Consider the following 12,370-nt stretch of genomic DNA (forward strand, 5'->3'; position numbering starts at 1 on the left):
ATTTCCCAGGCTTTGGCTGTATGGAAAACAGCTGTCAGTGGATTGGTAAGCACTGACACATCATTGTCTCAGCAGTGTTTTCATTGATGCATTCGATTGGATCAAATAATTACATGTTTAGAGGAGGAAAATGTACCATATTTCCCTCTGAAATGGAATGAAGCAGTAGCATAAAACAGCATGAAGTGGAGACAGGAAGCGAAGGACTAGCCATTTACATTGCTCCACCTTAACAGACAGCCTGCATGATCGGAAAAGCAGAGACAGGCTGCTGGTTTTTTTCAACCCTCTGTCTCCACTGAAGAAGCTGCAGCGCCGCCTGGTGTCTGTACAGAGAAGTCAAAAAGCTTACAGCGCCTGGTATTCCCAGGCGGTCTCCCATCCAAGTACTAACCAGGCCAGACCCTGCTTAGCTTCCGAGATCGGACGAGATCGGGCGTGTTCAGAGTGGTATGGCCGTAAGCCACACGTGCACCCCGAAAAAGGCCTTTTAAAGATGCCCTCAGATGGCGTTTCATTGTTTTGCCTTGGAGTGCAGGTAGGGTACGTCCAGAAATAAAGCAAATCCTGTTACCAGGATGAAAAATGAGCCTTCATAGCAAGCTCTGCCGTCACCTGTTTTCACATTTCCCAGGCTTTGGCTGTATGGAAAACAGCTGTCAGTGGATTGGTAAGCACTGACACATCATTGTCTCAGCAGTGTTTTCATTGATGCATTCGATTGGATCAAATAATTACATGTTTAGAGGAGGAAAATGTACCATATTTCCCTCTGAAATGGAATGAAGCAGTAGCATAAAACAGCATGAAGTGGAGACAGGAAGCGAAGGACTAGCCATTTACATTGCTCCACCTTAACAGACAGCCTGCATGATCGGAAAAGCAGAGACAGGCTGCTGGTTTTTTTCAACCCTCTGTCTCCACTGAAGAAGCTGCAGCGCCGCCTGGTGTCTGTAGAGAGAAGTCAAAAAGCTTACAGCGCCTGGTATTCCCAGGCGGTCTCCCATCCAAGTACTAACCAGGCCCGACCCTGCTTAGCTTCCGAGATCGGACGAGATCGGGCGTGTTCAGAGTGGTATGGCCGTAAGCCACACGTGCACCCCGAAAAAGGCCTTTTAAAGATGCCCTCAGATGGCGTTTCATTGTTTTGCCTTGGAGTGCAGGTAGGGTACGTCCAGAAATAAAGCAAATCCTGTTACCAGGATGAAAAATGAGCCTTCATAGCAAGCTCTGCCGTCACCTGTTTTCACATTTCCCAGGCTTTGGCTGTATGGAAAACAGCTGTCAGTGGATTGGTAAGCACTGACACATCATTGTCTCAGCAGTGTTTTCATTGATGCATTCGATTGGATCAAATAATTACATGTTTAGAGGAGGAAAATGTACCATATTTCCCTCTGAAATGGAATGAAGCAGTAGCATAAAACAGCATGAAGTGGAGACAGGAAGCGAAGGACTAGCCATTTACATTGCTCCACCTTAACAGACAGCCTGCATGATCGGAAAAGCAGAGACAGGCTGCTGGTTTTTTTCAACCCTCTGTCTCCACTGAAGAAGCTGCAGCGCCGCCTGGTGTCTGTAGAGAGAAGTCAAAAAGCTTACAGCACCTGGTATTCCCAGGCGGTCTCCCATCCAAGTACTAACCAGGCCCGACCCTGCTTAGCTTCCGAGATCGGACGAGATCGGGCGTGTTCAGAGTGGTATGGCCGTAAGCCACACGTGCACCCCGAAAAAGGCCTTTTAAAGATGCCCTCAGATGGCGTTTCATTGTTTTGCCTTGGAGTGCAGGTAGGGTACGTCCAGAAATAAAGCAAATCCTGTTACCAGGATGAAAAATGAGCCTTCATAGCAAGCTCTGCCGTCACCTGTTTTCACATTTCCCAGGCTTTGGCTGTATGGAAAACAGCTGTCAGTGGATTGGTAAGCACTGACACATCATTGTCTCAGCAGTGTTTTCATTGATGCATTCGATTGGATCAAATAATTACATGTTTAGAGGAGGAAAATGTACCATATTTCCCTCTGAAATGGAATGAAGCAGTAGCATAAAACAGCATGAAGTGGAGACAGGAAGCGAAGGACTAGCCATTTACATTGCTCCACCTTAACAGACAGCCTGCATGATCGGAAAAGCAGAGACAGGCTGCTGGTTTTTTTCAACCCTCTGTCTCCACTGAAGAAGCTGCAGCGCCGCCTGGTGTCTGTAGAGAGAAGTCAAAAAGCTTACAGCGCCTGGTATTCCCAGGCGGTCTCCCATCCAAGTACTAACCAGGCCCGACCCTGCTTAGCTTCCGAGATCGGACGAGATCGGGCGTGTTCAGAGTGGTATGGCCGTAAGCCACACGTGCACCCCGAAAAAGGCCTTTTAAAGATGCCCTCAGATGGCGTTTCATTGTTTTGCCTTGGAGTGCAGGTAGGGTACGTCCAGAAATAAAGCAAATCCTGTTACCAGGATGAAAAATGAGCCTTCATAGCAAGCTCTGCCGTCACCTGTTTTCACATTTCCCAGGCTTTGGCTGTATGGAAAACAGCTGTCAGTGGATTGGTAAGCACTGACACATCATTGTCTCAGCAGTGTTTTCATTGATGCATTCGATTGGATCAAATAATTACATGTTTAGAGGAGGAAAATGTACCATATTTCCCTCTGAAATGGAATGAAGCAGTAGCATAAAACAGCATGAAGTGGAGACAGGAAGCGAAGGACTAGCCATTTACATTGCTCCACCTTAACAGACAGCCTGCATGATCGGAAAAGCAGAGACAGGCTGCTGGTTTTTTTCAACCCTCTGTCTCCACTGAAGAAGCTGCAGCGCCGCCTGGTGTCTGTAGAGAGAAGTCAAAAAGCTTACAGCGCCTGGTATTCCCAGGCGGTCTCCCATCCAAGTACTAACCAGGCCCGACCCTGCTTAGCTTCCGAGATCGGACGAGATCGGGCGTGTTCAGAGTGGTATGGCCGTAAGCCACACGTGCACCCCGAAAAAGGCCTTTTAAAGATGCCCTCAGATGGCGTTTCATTGTTTTGCCTTGGAGTGCAGGTAGGGTACGTCCAGAAATAAAGCAAATCCTGTTACCAGGATGAAAAATGAGCCTTCATAGCAAGCTCTGCCGTCACCTGTTTTCACATTTCCCAGGCTTTGGCTGTATGGAAAACAGCTGTCAGTGGATTGGTAAGCACTGACACATCATTGTCTCAGCAGTGTTTTCATTGATGCATTCGATTGGATCAAATAATTACATGTTTAGAGGAGGAAAATGTACCATATTTCCCTCTGAAATGGAATGAAGCAGTAGCATAAAACAGCATGAAGTGGAGACAGGAAGCGAAGGACTAGCCATTTACATTGCTCCACCTTAACAGACAGCCTGCATGATCGGAAAAGCAGAGACAGGCTGCTGGTTTTTTTCAACCCTCTGTCTCCACTGAAGAAGCTGCAGCGCCGCCTGGTGTCTGTAGAGAGAAGTCAAAAAGCTTACAGCGCCTGGTATTCCCAGGCGGTCTCCCATCCAAGTACTAACCAGGCCCGACCCTGCTTAGCTTCCGAGATCGGACGAGATCGGGCGTGTTCAGAGTGGTATGGCCGTAAGCCACACGTGCACCCCGAAAAAGGCCTTTTAAAGATGCCCTCAGATGGCGTTTCATTGTTTTGCCTTGGAGTGCAGGTAGGGTACGTCCAGAAATAAAGCAAATCCTGTTACCAGGATGAAAAATGAGCCTTCATAGCAAGCTCTGCCGTCACCTGTTTTCACATTTCCCAGGCTTTGGCTGTATGGAAAACAGCTGTCAGTGGATTGGTAAGCACTGACACATCATTGTCTCAGCAGTGTTTTCATTGATGCATTCGATTGGATCAAATAATTACATGTTTAGAGGAGGAAAATGTACCATATTTCCCTCTGAAATGGAATGAAGCAGTAGCATAAAACAGCATGAAGTGGAGACAGGAAGCGAAGGACTAGCCATTTACATTGCTCCACCTTAACAGACAGCCTGCATGATCGGAAAAGCAGAGACAGGCTGCTGGTTTTTTTCAACCCTCTGTCTCCACTGAAGAAGCTGCAGCGCCGCCTGGTGTCTGTAGAGAGAAGTGAAAAAGCTTACAGCACCTGGTATTCCCAGGCGGTCTCCCATCCAAGTACTAACCAGGCCCGACCCTGCTTAGCTTCCGAGATCGGACGAGATCGGGCGTGTTCAGAGTGGTATGGCCGTAAGCCACACGTGCACCCCGAAAAAGGCCTTTTAAAGATGCCCTCAGATGGCGTTTCATTGTTTTGCCTTGGAGTGCAGGTAGGGTACGTCCAGAAATAAAGCAAATCCTGTTACCAGGATGAAAAATGAGCCTTCATAGCAAGCTCTGCCGTCACCTGTTTTCACATTTCCCAGGCTTTGGCTGTATGGAAAACAGCTGTCAGTGGATTGGTAAGCACTGACACATCATTGTCTCAGCAGTGTTTTCATTGATGCATTCGATTGGATCAAATAATTACATGTTTAGAGGAGGAAAATGTACCATATTTCCCTCTGAAATGGAATGAAGCAGTAGCATAAAACAGCATGAAGTGGAGACAGGAAGCGAAGGACTAGCCATTTACATTGCTCCACCTTAACAGACAGCCTGCATGATCGGAAAAGCAGAGACAGGCTGCTGGTTTTTTTCAACCCTCTGTCTCCACTGAAGAAGCTGCAGCGCCGCCTGGTGTCTGTAGAGAGAAGTCAAAAAGCTTACAGCACCTGGTATTCCCAGGCGGTCTCCCATCCAAGTACTAACCAGGCCCGACCCTGCTTAGCTTCCGAGATCGGACGAGATCGGGCGTGTTCAGAGTGGTATGGCCGTAAGCCACACGTGCACCCCGAAAAAGGCCTTTTGAAGATGCCCTCAGATGGCGTTTCAGTGTTTTGCCTTGGAGTGCAGGTAGGGTACGTCCAGAAATAAAGCAAATCCTGTTACCAGGATGAAAAATGAGCCTTCATAGCAAGCTCTGCCGTCACCTGTTTTCACATTTCCCAGGCTTTGGCTGTATGGAAAACAGCTGTCAGTGGATTGGTAAGCACTGACACATCATTGTCTCAGCAGTGTTTTCATTGATGCATTCGATTGGATCAAATAATTACATGTTTAGAGGAGGAAAATGTACCATATTTCCCTCTGAAATGGAATGAAGCAGTAGCATAAAACAGCATGAAGTGGAGACAGGAAGCGAAGGACTAGCCATTTACATTGCTCCACCTTAACAGACAGCCTGCATGATCGGAAAAGCAGAGACAGGCTGCTGGTTTTTTTCAACCCTCTGTCTCCACTGAAGAAGCTGCAGCGCCGCCTGGTGTCTGTAGAGAGAAGTCAAAAAGCTTACAGCACCTGGTATTCCCAGGCGGTCTCCCATCCAAGTACTAACCAGGCCCGACCCTGCTTAGCTTCCGAGATCGGACGAGATCGGGCGTGTTCAGAGTGGTATGGCCGTAAGCCACACGTGCACCCCGAAAAAGGCCTTTTAAAGATGCCCTCAGATGGCGTTTCATTGTTTTGCCTTGGAGTGCAGGTAGGGTACGTCCAGAAATAAAGCAAATCCTGTTACCAGGATGAAAAATGAGCCTTCATAGCAAGCTCTGCCGTCACCTGTTTTCACATTTCCCAGGCTTTGGCTGTATGGAAAACAGCTGTCAGTGGATTGGTAAGCACTGACACATCATTGTCTCAGCAGTGTTTTCATTGATGCATTCGATTGGATCAAATAATTACATGTTTAGAGGAGGAAAATGTACCATATTTCCCTCTGAAATGGAATGAAGCAGTAGCATAAAACAGCATGAAGTGGAGACAGGAAGCGAAGGACTAGCCATTTACATTGCTCCACCTTAACAGACAGCCTGCATGATCGGAAAAGCAGAGACAGGCTGCTGGTTTTTTTCAACCCTCTGTCTCCACTGAAGAAGCTGCAGCGCCGCCTGGTGTCTGTAGAGAGAAGTCAAAAAGCTTACAGCGCCTGGTATTCCCAGGCGGTCTCCCATCCAAGTACTAACCAGGCCCGACCCTGCTTAGCTTCCGAGATCGGACGAGATCGGGCGTGTTCAGAGTGGTATGGCCGTAAGCCACACGTGCACCCCGAAAAAGGCCTTTTAAAGATGCCCTCAGATGGCGTTTCATTGTTTTGCCTTGGAGTGCAGGTAGGGTACGTCCAGAAATAAAGCAAATCCTGTTACCAGGATGAAAAATGAGCCTTCATAGCAAGCTCTGCCGTCACCTGTTTTCACATTTCCCAGGCTTTGGCTGTATGGAAAACAGCTGTCAGTGGATTGGTAAGCACTGACACATCATTGTCTCAGCAGTGTTTTCATTGATGCATTCGATTGGATCAAATAATTACATGTTTAGAGGAGGAAAATGTACCATATTTCCCTCTGAAATGGAATGAAGCAGTAGCATAAAACAGCATGAAGTGGAGACAGGAAGCGAAGGACTAGCCATTTACATTGCTCCACCTTAACAGACAGCCTGCATGATCGGAAAAGCAGAGACAGGCTGCTGGTTTTTTTCAACCCTCTGTCTCCACTGAAGAAGCTGCAGCGCCGCCTGGTGTCTGTAGAGAGAAGTCAAAAAGCTTACAGCACCTGGTATTCCCAGGCGGTCTCCCATCCAAGTACTAACCAGGCCCGACCCTGCTTAGCTTCCGAGATCGGACGAGATCGGGCGTGTTCAGAGTGGTATGGCCGTAAGCCACACGTGCACCCCGAAAAAGGCCTTTTAAAGATGCCCTCAGATGGCGTTTCATTGTTTTGCCTTGGAGTGCAGGTAGGGTACGTCCAGAAATAAAGCAAATCCTGTTACCAGGATGAAAAATGAGCCTTCATAGCAAGCTCTGCCGTCACCTGTTTTCACATTTCCCAGGCTTTGGCTGTATGGAAAACAGCTGTCAGTGGATTGGTAAGCACTGACACATCATTGTCTCAGCAGTGTTTTCATTGATGCATTCGATTGGATCAAATAATTACATGTTTAGAGGAGGAAAATGTACCATATTTCCCTCTGAAATGGAATGAAGCAGTAGCATAAAACAGCATGAAGTGGAGACAGGAAGCGAAGGACTAGCCATTTACATTGCTCCACCTTAACAGACAGCCTGCATGATCGGAAAAGCAGAGACAGGCTGCTGGTTTTTTTCAACCCTCTGTCTCCACTGAAGAAGCTGCAGCGCCGCCTGGTGTCTGTAGAGAGAAGTCAAAAAGCTTACAGCGCCTGGTATTCCCAGGCGGTCTCCCATCCAAGTACTAACCAGGCCCGACCCTGCTTAGCTTCCGAGATCGGACGAGATCGGGCGTGTTCAGAGTGGTATGGCCGTAAGCCACACGTGCACCCCGAAAAAGGCCTTTTAAAGATGCCCTCAGATGGCGTTTCATTGTTTTGCCTTGGAGTGCAGGTAGGGTACGTCCAGAAATAAAGCAAATCCTGTTACCAGGATGAAAAATGAGCCTTCATAGCAAGCTCTGCCGTCACCTGTTTTCACATTTCCCAGGCTTTGGCTGTATGGAAAACAGCTGTCAGTGGATTGGTAAGCACTGACACATCATTGTCTCAGCAGTGTTTTCATTGATGCATTCGATTGGATCAAATAATTACATGTTTAGAGGAGGAAAATGTACCATATTTCCCTCTGAAATGGAATGAAGCAGTAGCATAAAACAGCATGAAGTGGAGACAGGAAGCGAAGGACTAGCCATTTACATTGCTCCACCTTAACAGACAGCCTGCATGATCGGAAAAGCAGAGACAGGCTGCTGGTTTTTTTCAACCCTCTGTCTCCACTGAAGAAGCTGCAGCGCCGCCTGGTGTCTGTAGAGAGAAGTCAAAAAGCTTACAGCGCCTGGTATTCCCAGGCGGTCTCCCATCCAAGTACTAACCAGGCCCGACCCTGCTTAGCTTCCGAGATCGGACGAGATCGGGCGTGTTCAGAGTGGTATGGCCGTAAGCCACACGTGCACCCCGAAAAAGGCCTTTTAAAGATGCCCTCAGATGGCGTTTCATTGTTTTGCCTTGGAGTGCAGGTAGGGTACGTCCAGAAATAAAGCAAATCCTGTTACCAGGATGAAAAATGAGCCTTCATAGCAAGCTCTGCCGTCACCTGTTTTCACATTTCCCAGGCTTTGGCTGTATGGAAAACAGCTGTCAGTGGATTGGTAAGCACTGACACATCATTGTCTCAGCAGTGTTTTCATTGATGCATTCGATTGGATCAAATAATTACATGTTTAGAGGAGGAAAATGTACCATATTTCCCTCTGAAATGGAATGAAGCAGTAGCATAAAACAGCATGAAGTGGAGACAGGAAGCGAAGGACTAGCCATTTACATTGCTCCACCTTAACAGACAGCCTGCATGATCGGAAAAGCAGAGACAGGCTGCTGGTTTTTTTCAACCCTCTGTCTCCACTGAAGAAGCTGCAGCGCCGCCTGGTGTCTGTAGAGAGAAGTGAAAAAGCTTACAGCACCTGGTATTCCCAGGCGGTCTCCCATCCAAGTACTAACCAGGCCCGACCCTGCTTAGCTTCCGAGATCGGACGAGATCGGGCGTGTTCAGAGTGGTATGGCCGTAAGCCACACGTGCACCCCGAAAAAGGCCTTTTAAAGATGCCCTCAGATGGCGTTTCATTGTTTTGCCTTGGAGTGCAGGTAGGGTACGTCCAGAAATAAAGCAAATCCTGTTACCAGGATGAAAAATGAGCCTTCATAGCAAGCTCTGCCGTCACCTGTTTTCACATTTCCCAGGCTTTGGCTGTATGGAAAACAGCTGTCAGTGGATTGGTAAGCACTGACACATCATTGTCTCAGCAGTGTTTTCATTGATGCATTCGATTGGATCAAATAATTACATGTTTAGAGGAGGAAAATGTACCATATTTCCCTCTGAAATGGAATGAAGCAGTAGCATAAAACAGCATGAAGTGGAGACAGGAAGCGAAGGACTAGCCATTTACATTGCTCCACCTTAACAGACAGCCTGCATGATCGGAAAAGCAGAGACAGGCTGCTGGTTTTTTTCAACCCTCTGTCTCCACTGAAGAAGCTGCAGCACCGCCTGGTGTCTGTAGAGAGAAGTCAAAAAGCTTACAGCACCTGGTATTCCCAGGCGGTCTCCCATCCAAGTACTAACCAGGCCCGACCCTGCTTAGCTTCCGAGATCGGACGAGATCGGGCGTGTTCAGAGTGGTATGGCCGTAAGCCACACGTGCACCCCGAAAAAGGCCTTTTAAAGATGCCCTCAGATGGCGTTTCATTGTTTTGCCTTGGAGTGCAGGTAGGGTACGTCCAGAAATAAAGCAAATCCTGTTACCAGGATGAAAAATGAGCCTTCATAGCAAGCTCTGCCGTCACCTGTTTTCACATTTCCCAGGCTTTGGCTGTATGGAAAACAGCTGTCAGTGGATTGGTAAGCACTGACACATCATTGTCTCAGCAGTGTTTTCATTGATGCATTCGATTGGATCAAATAATTACATGTTTAGAGGAGGAAAATGTACCATATTTCCCTCTGAAATGGAATGAAGCAGTAGCATAAAACAGCATGAAGTGGAGACAGGAAGCGAAGGACTAGCCATTTACATTGCTCCACCTTAACAGACAGCCTGCATGATCGGAAAAGCAGAGACAGGCTGCTGGTTTTTTTCAACCCTCTGTCTCCACTGAAGAAGCTGCAGCGCCGCCTGGTGTCTGTAGAGAGAAGTGAAAAAGCTTACAGCACCTGGTATTCCCAGGCGGTCTCCCATCCAAGTACTAACCAGGCCCGACCCTGCTTAGCTTCCGAGATCGGACGAGATCGGGCGTGTTCAGAGTGGTATGGCCCGTAAGCCACACGTGCACCCCGAAAAAGGCCTTTTAAAGATGCCCTCAGATGGCGTTTCATTGTTTTGCCTTGGAGTGCAGGTAGGGTACGTCCAGAAATAAAGCAAATCCTGTTACCAGGATGAAAAATGAGCCTTCATAGCAAGCTCTGCCGTCACCTGTTTTCACATTTCCCAGGCTTTGGCTGTATGGAAAACAGCTGTCAGTGGATTGGTAAGCACTGACACATCATTGTCTCAGCAGTGTTTTCATTGATGCATTCGATTGGATCAAATAATTACATGTTTAGAGGAGGAAAATGTACCATATTTCCCTCTGAAATGGAATGAAGCAGTAGCATAAAACAGCATGAAGTGGAGACAGGAAGCGAAGGACTAGCCATTTACATTGCTCCACCTTAACAGACAGCCTGCATGATCGGAAAAGCAGAGACAGGCTGCTGGTTTTTTTCAACCCTCTGTCTCCACTGAAGAAGCTGCAGCGCCGCCTGGTGTCTGTAGAGAGAAGTCAAAAAGCTTACAGCACCTGGTATTCCCAGGCGGTCTCCCATCCAAGTACTAACCAGGCCCGACCCTGCTTAGCTTCCGAGATCGGACGAGATCGGGCGTGTTCAGAGTGGTATGGCCGTAAGCCACACGTGCACCCCGAAAAAGGCCTTTTGAAGATGCCCTCAGATGGCGTTTCAGTGTTTTGCCTTGGAGTGCAGGTAGGGTACGTCCAGAAATAAAGCAAATCCTGTTACCAGGATGAAAAATGAGCCTTCATAGCAAGCTCTGCCGTCACCTGTTTTCACATTTCCCAGGCTTTGGCTGTATGGAAAACAGCTGTCAGTGGATTGGTAAGCACTGACACATCATTGTCTCAGCAGTGTTTTCATTGATGCATTCGATTGGATCAAATAATTACATGTTTAGAGGAGGAAAATGTACCATATTTCCCTCTGAAATGGATGAAGCAGTAGCATAAAACAGCATGAAGTGGAGACAGGAAGCGAAGGACTAGCCATTTACATTGCTCCACCTTAACAGACAGCCTGCATGATCGGAAAAGCAGAGGACAGGCTTGCTGGTTTTTTTCAACCCTCTGTCTCCACTGAAGAAGCTGCAGCGCCGCCTGGTGTCTGTAGAGAGAAGTCAAAAAGCTTACAGCACCTGGTATTCCCAGGCGGTCTCCCATCCAAGTACTAACCAGGCCCGACCCTGCTTAGCTTCCGAGATCGGACGAGATCGGGCGTGTTCAGAGTGGTATGGCCGTAAGCCACACGTGCACCCCGAAAAAGGCCTTTTAAAGATGCCCTCAGATGGCGTTTCATTGTTTTGCCTTGGAGTGCAGGTAGGGTACGTCCAGAAATAAAGCAAATCCTGTTACCAGGATGAAAAATGAGCCTTCATAGCAAGCTCTGCCGTCACCTGTTTTCACATTTCCCAGGCTTTGGCTGTATGGAAAACAGCTGTCAGTGGATTGGTAAGCACTGACACATCATTGTCTCAGCAGTGTTTTCATTGATGCATTCGATTGGATCAAATAATTACATGTTTAGAGGAGGAAAATGTACCATATTTCCCTCTGAAATGGAATGAAGCAGTAGCATAAAACAGCATGAAGTGGAGACAGGAAGCGAAGGACTAGCCATTTACATTGCTCCACCTTAACAGACAGCCTGCATGATCGGAAAAGCAGAGACAGGCTGCTGGTTTTTTTCAACCCTCTGTCTCCACTGAAGAAGCTGCAGCGCCGCCTGGTGTCTGTAGAGAGAAGTCAAAAAGCTTACAGCGCCTGGTATTCCCAGGCGGTCTCCCATCCAAGTACTAACCAGGCCCGACCCTGCTTAGCTTCCGAGATCGGACGAGATCGGGCGTGTTCAGAGTGGTATGGCCGTAAGCCACACGTGCACCCCGAAAAAGGCCTTTTAAAGATGCCCTCAGATGGCGTTTCATTGTTTTGCCTTGGAGTGCAGGTAGGGTACGTCCAGAAATAAAGCAAATCCTGTTACCAGGATGAAAAATGAGCCTTCATAGCAAGCTCTGCCGTCACCTGTTTTCACATTTCCCAGGCTTTGGCTGTATGGAAAACAGCTGTCAGTGGATTGGTAAGCACTGACACATCATTGTCTCAGCAGTGTTTTCATTGATGCATTCGATTGGATCAAATAATTACATGTTTAGAGGAGGAAAATGTACCATATTTCCCTCTGAAATGGAATGAAGCAGTAGCATAAAACAGCATGAAGTGGAGACAGGAAGCGAAGGACTAGCCATTTACATTGCTCCACCTTAACAGACAGCCTGCATGATCGGAAAAGCAGAGACAGGCTGCTGGTTTTTTTCAACCCTCTGTCTCCACTGAAGAAGCTGCAGCGCCGCCTGGTGTCTGTAGAGAGAAGTGAAAAAGCTTACAGCACCTGGTATTCCCAGGCGGTCTCCCATCCAAGTACTAACCAGGCCCGACCCTGCTTAGCTTCCGAGATCGGACGAGATCGGGCGTGTTCAGAGTGGTATGGCCGTAAGCCACACGTGCACCCCGAAAAAGGCCTTTTA

The 12,370-nt window shown here is 47.8% G+C and overlaps 20 non-coding genes across 20 annotated transcripts; all 20 read right to left on the minus strand.

The window, feature by feature from the left end:
* Positions 1-345: 345 nt before the first annotated feature.
* LOC140996851 (5S ribosomal RNA) lies at positions 346-464 on the minus strand. Its single transcript, XR_012178852.1, has one exon. It is a non-coding gene; the product is annotated as a 5S ribosomal RNA (ribosomal RNA).
* A 506-nt stretch (positions 465-970) lies between these two features.
* On the minus strand, positions 971-1,089 carry LOC140997338 (5S ribosomal RNA). Its single transcript, XR_012179285.1, has one exon. It is a non-coding gene; the product is annotated as a 5S ribosomal RNA (ribosomal RNA).
* Positions 1,090-1,595: 506 nt separating this feature from the next.
* Positions 1,596-1,714, minus strand: LOC140997206 (5S ribosomal RNA). The gene has a single exon (XR_012179161.1). It is a non-coding gene; the product is annotated as a 5S ribosomal RNA (ribosomal RNA).
* Positions 1,715-2,220: 506 nt separating this feature from the next.
* On the minus strand, positions 2,221-2,339 carry LOC140997339 (5S ribosomal RNA). Its single transcript, XR_012179286.1, has one exon. It is a non-coding gene; the product is annotated as a 5S ribosomal RNA (ribosomal RNA).
* Positions 2,340-2,845: 506 nt separating this feature from the next.
* On the minus strand, positions 2,846-2,964 carry LOC140997340 (5S ribosomal RNA). Its single transcript, XR_012179287.1, has one exon. It is a non-coding gene; the product is annotated as a 5S ribosomal RNA (ribosomal RNA).
* Positions 2,965-3,470: 506 nt separating this feature from the next.
* Positions 3,471-3,589, minus strand: LOC140997341 (5S ribosomal RNA). Its single transcript, XR_012179288.1, has one exon. It is a non-coding gene; the product is annotated as a 5S ribosomal RNA (ribosomal RNA).
* A 506-nt stretch (positions 3,590-4,095) lies between these two features.
* LOC140997218 (5S ribosomal RNA) lies at positions 4,096-4,214 on the minus strand. Its single transcript, XR_012179172.1, has one exon. It is a non-coding gene; the product is annotated as a 5S ribosomal RNA (ribosomal RNA).
* A 506-nt stretch (positions 4,215-4,720) lies between these two features.
* On the minus strand, positions 4,721-4,839 carry LOC140997229 (5S ribosomal RNA). The gene has a single exon (XR_012179183.1). It is a non-coding gene; the product is annotated as a 5S ribosomal RNA (ribosomal RNA).
* Positions 4,840-5,345: 506 nt separating this feature from the next.
* Positions 5,346-5,464, minus strand: LOC140997241 (5S ribosomal RNA). The gene has a single exon (XR_012179194.1). It is a non-coding gene; the product is annotated as a 5S ribosomal RNA (ribosomal RNA).
* Positions 5,465-5,970: 506 nt separating this feature from the next.
* LOC140997342 (5S ribosomal RNA) lies at positions 5,971-6,089 on the minus strand. The gene has a single exon (XR_012179289.1). It is a non-coding gene; the product is annotated as a 5S ribosomal RNA (ribosomal RNA).
* Positions 6,090-6,595: 506 nt separating this feature from the next.
* On the minus strand, positions 6,596-6,714 carry LOC140997253 (5S ribosomal RNA). Its single transcript, XR_012179206.1, has one exon. It is a non-coding gene; the product is annotated as a 5S ribosomal RNA (ribosomal RNA).
* A 506-nt stretch (positions 6,715-7,220) lies between these two features.
* On the minus strand, positions 7,221-7,339 carry LOC140997343 (5S ribosomal RNA). The gene has a single exon (XR_012179290.1). It is a non-coding gene; the product is annotated as a 5S ribosomal RNA (ribosomal RNA).
* A 506-nt stretch (positions 7,340-7,845) lies between these two features.
* LOC140997344 (5S ribosomal RNA) lies at positions 7,846-7,964 on the minus strand. Its single transcript, XR_012179291.1, has one exon. It is a non-coding gene; the product is annotated as a 5S ribosomal RNA (ribosomal RNA).
* Positions 7,965-8,470: 506 nt separating this feature from the next.
* Positions 8,471-8,589, minus strand: LOC140997265 (5S ribosomal RNA). Its single transcript, XR_012179217.1, has one exon. It is a non-coding gene; the product is annotated as a 5S ribosomal RNA (ribosomal RNA).
* A 506-nt stretch (positions 8,590-9,095) lies between these two features.
* Positions 9,096-9,214, minus strand: LOC140997277 (5S ribosomal RNA). The gene has a single exon (XR_012179228.1). It is a non-coding gene; the product is annotated as a 5S ribosomal RNA (ribosomal RNA).
* Positions 9,215-9,720: 506 nt separating this feature from the next.
* LOC140996828 (5S ribosomal RNA) lies at positions 9,721-9,840 on the minus strand. The gene has a single exon (XR_012178831.1). It is a non-coding gene; the product is annotated as a 5S ribosomal RNA (ribosomal RNA).
* A 506-nt stretch (positions 9,841-10,346) lies between these two features.
* On the minus strand, positions 10,347-10,465 carry LOC140997289 (5S ribosomal RNA). Its single transcript, XR_012179239.1, has one exon. It is a non-coding gene; the product is annotated as a 5S ribosomal RNA (ribosomal RNA).
* A 507-nt stretch (positions 10,466-10,972) lies between these two features.
* On the minus strand, positions 10,973-11,091 carry LOC140997300 (5S ribosomal RNA). Its single transcript, XR_012179250.1, has one exon. It is a non-coding gene; the product is annotated as a 5S ribosomal RNA (ribosomal RNA).
* Positions 11,092-11,597: 506 nt separating this feature from the next.
* On the minus strand, positions 11,598-11,716 carry LOC140997345 (5S ribosomal RNA). The gene has a single exon (XR_012179292.1). It is a non-coding gene; the product is annotated as a 5S ribosomal RNA (ribosomal RNA).
* A 506-nt stretch (positions 11,717-12,222) lies between these two features.
* LOC140997312 (5S ribosomal RNA) lies at positions 12,223-12,341 on the minus strand. The gene has a single exon (XR_012179261.1). It is a non-coding gene; the product is annotated as a 5S ribosomal RNA (ribosomal RNA).
* Positions 12,342-12,370: the final 29 nt, after the last annotated feature.

The sequence above is a fragment of the Pagrus major genome, chromosome 5, assembly GCF_040436345.1.
Source record: "Pagrus major chromosome 5, Pma_NU_1.0".
Lineage (NCBI taxonomy): Eukaryota > Metazoa > Chordata > Actinopteri > Spariformes > Sparidae > Pagrus > Pagrus major.